We start from the raw sequence: 3,775 nt of genomic DNA, 5'->3' as shown, positions 1-3,775 counted from the left end.
TGCTTATAGAACTACGTTTTCCATTGTCTGGAGACTTTATACATGGACATTTTTACATAGATCTTTTTATACACCTTTGATGATGAATAAAATAAATAATAAAGATAATCTATGTAAGAGATGTAATGTAGAAATTAATGCTGACTGGGCTCATATGTTTTATGACTGTATAAAAATGAAAGAATACTGGAAGTCAATTAATGAATTTTTGCAGGCTCTTTTTACAGATAATTTCATTATTTCTAAATCTCTTATGTTATTCAACACACCTGTACCTCAAAGTGTTAAAAAGGATAAGCTTCCCTTGTTATGGTGTATTCTAGCAGTGGCTAGGAAAATAACAACTAGAAATTGGATTTCAGATACACCTCCTTCGTTCAATGAATTCAAAAATGTTATGAATATAGTGTGCCATATGGAAATAAACACAATTAGGACTAGAACAAATAGAAAAACATCTTATTTTATTGTATGGGATAATTTACAAAATTTGTTAAAAAAATTTTAATTTCAATAGCATGGTATTTTAGTTTAATTAATTGATCTGATTGTAGTGGATATCTTTGTAAATACTTGAGTTGTTTTGTTGAATATTATAATAATACCTATTTTTAATTACTTGTATAAAATTGTTATGATATTTCTCTTATATGTTAAAACAATAAACCTGTTTTGAAAAAAAAAAAAAGATTCCACTTGAAGAGAGTCAATGAGGGACTCTGCCTAACCAGGACTGGGATTTTATTCCAGAGTGAAGGAAGCCGCTGGGTTATGAATCTGTCCCTCCAGCATGTCCTATTTATTTCAGTGCTGAGGTTCAAGTCTCTTGAGCACGTAGCTCGATGGGATTTGGATTTTCTGAAGTGCAGCATGTCCATTAATTCCGGGTTGGACATGGCTTTATACGTCAGGCACAGATCGCCTCTGAACAGGCAGTATGCCACTGAGTAGAGCTGGAGTTTCTTTAACCGGGCAGCATATGGCATCTGTTTGATCCCTTTGATCCTCTTGGTGAGGTACTTTTGGGGTCTTTCCAGTTGCTGCAGGTGTCTGGTAAGGTACATCCCAAAAGGGGCATTGTATTCAATTATGGGCCTGATGAGGGATGAGTAAAGAGGCACGATGACCTCCCTGATCTAGATGTGAATCCTTCATGATTAGGTGGGCTATATAAAATGTTTTTCTAACCACTTTGGCTACGTGGTTGTCAAATGAGAGATTGCTATCAACTTGGGTCCCCAGGTCCCTAATTACTTCTTCTGTACTTAATGGATTACCACCTATGTGGTAATTTGGGCACTTTGTTTTTGCCAAAGGGGATGACTATACACTTTTTGGCATTTAGCTTGAGGCCATGGCTCTGGCACCAGTTGTCTGTTTCTATGAGGCCCTTTAGGAGGATGCTTGTGTCGGCTGGAGAGTCGATTATGGCGCCCAGTTTGCAGTCATCTGCGAACTTGGTCAGCCACAGTCCTTCCGTGTTGGCCTGTACCTCCGAGAAATATATACCGAACAAGAGAGGTCCCAGGACTGAGCCTTGTGGGACACCACTTGTAACTGGTTTGGAGTCTGACATGGCTCCAGCAATTCTAACCATGTGGGTTCTGTCCTTGAGCCAGTTTGCAATCCATTTAGTGACATAGGGGTTTATATTTAAGCTGGTGAGCGTATCTATAATGCCTAAGTGGGGTATTGTATCGAAGGCTTTTGCGAGGTCCAGGTAGGCTGTGTGGACCACCTTCCCCTCGTCAATGGCCTTGGTGACTGTTTCAAAGAAATCAACCAGGTTTAAGAGGCAGGATCTGCCCTTAACAAAGCCGAACTGGGTAGGATCCAGTGTCTGTAGGTCCCCAATATCTTTATTTATGAGGTCCATGATGATCCTTTCCATAGCTTTGCAGACCAAGCTAGTCAGGCTTATGGGGCGATAGTTTCCAGGATCCGTTGAGGCACCACCTTTATGGAGAGGGACCACTGTTGCTGTACGCCACTCTTTGGGCACATATCCTGTAGTAAGGCTGAGATTGAACAGTAGTTTTATGTTTGGGTTTAGCTCTTCTTGGAGTTCATGTAGGATCGCGGCCCGGGACACCGCCTGGTCCCATTGATGCTGTGTTTTTGCTTTGGAGAGGGCAGCTCTTACCTGAGCATCTGAGATGTCAGGGGCAGCACTCTGCTGATAGATATTTGCCCTTGGTGGGGAGAAGTTTGCGCTGAACCTGTCAGCTAGGATGTCGGCAATGTCTGTGGGTTCAGTGTATTTTTGTCATTTTGGACTAATTCTGAGCATATCTGGGAATTACCACCCAGGTTCCTAACATAACTAAAGAAAGCCTTGTGATTATCCTTAGTGTCCTGTGCAATTGTTCTCTCAAGCTGGCCTTAGACAATTTTATGAGTGCCCGTAGTTTTTGCTAATACTGATCAGTGATGCCTTCCTTTTGGGATTTTGCTCTATCATTTAGTAGCTTCCTCCTTCTATTGTATAGTTTGTTTATGGCTGGGGTCCACCAGACAGGGCGTCTGCCTTTGGAGGATTGGGTCTTGGTTTTATTTGGGATCGAATGATCCATGCATTCCTGAAGGTGTTCATAGAATGCATTTATAAAGGATTCTGTGGTCTGGGATTTTCCACAGGCCCGGGGCTTTGAAGGATTCCACCTCGGTTTTGAGGAGTGTGAAATTTGCTTTAGAGAAGTTTTTCACTGTGGTTTTCTGGGCAGGGGGTGGGGTCGGGATGTGAATATCCAGTGAGATTAGTTTATGGTCTGATCTTACCAGTGAGGGATACACTTCTGGTCTGGAGCATAGAGTCCCCATGTTGGTGATGATCAGGTCCAGTATGTTTTCTCCTCTTGTGGGAGTGGTAACAAGTTGTTCCATAGCATTTGAGTTTATAAATTCTAGGAACCTTTGGGCTAGGGTGTTGGAGCTAGAGTAATGCTCTCAGTCTATGTTTGGGTAGTTGAAGTCACCCAATATAATGGTGTTTGGAGAGACCTTCATATTTTCCAGTGTTCTCAGGAAGGCCGAGTGGGGTTCCTGGGTTTGGGAGGGTGGTCTGTAGCAGGCTATAAACTGGAAGGCAGTTTTACCCATTGTTAGTTGCACATGGATGGTCTCTGATGCTTCATGCTTTGCCACCAACCTGGAGGTGTGGGTATCTTTGATGAATATCGATACTCCCCCTCCTTTTGTGGTGTGGTCCAAGTTTTGGGGCCAAAAAGCATGGTATGAGGTATAACCTGGTAGTGCTGGTGTGCTCTCCGGAGCCCTGAACCAGGTTTCTGTTACTGACAAGTAGCGTACGGCACCAGGACAAACCCAGTCGACACAAGGATGTATCAAAAATGTTCAAGTTGGTTACAAAACCAAATAACCAGATACTTCCTCGTTATTACTTTGTGAACGCAGTTTAATGTTAAAAACGCCGCTTCCTCCTACACGGAAGAAGCTTCATCAGACAATAAAACACGGAACATGACTCAATTTAAGCTAAGCAAAAAGAATGATGTCATTTCCTTCAACACATACATCTATTTTTTAAAAGGCAAGCACCATTTCTTTTAATAGTTATTACAATCACTACCAAGTGAACGAAGGTGCACATTCACGTAAGATGACACCATTAACCAATAGTACTGGTTCCTTGTAGATGTCTAAACACAATACAGTTAGAAATGTGTTTCAATGCAAGTAAGCTTCAGTAAAACAACGTGTAAAACAAATCTTACTTAAAAGTTAGGTCTTAATAATTAAAAAAAAAAAACCCTGA

The sequence above is a fragment of the Protopterus annectens genome, chromosome 4.part0 (assembly GCF_019279795.1).
Source record: "Protopterus annectens isolate FY-2018-M chromosome 4.part0, PAN1.0, whole genome shotgun sequence".
Lineage (NCBI taxonomy): Eukaryota > Metazoa > Chordata > Ceratodontiformes > Protopteridae > Protopterus > Protopterus annectens.
This window is presented reverse-complemented; position numbering follows the sequence as displayed.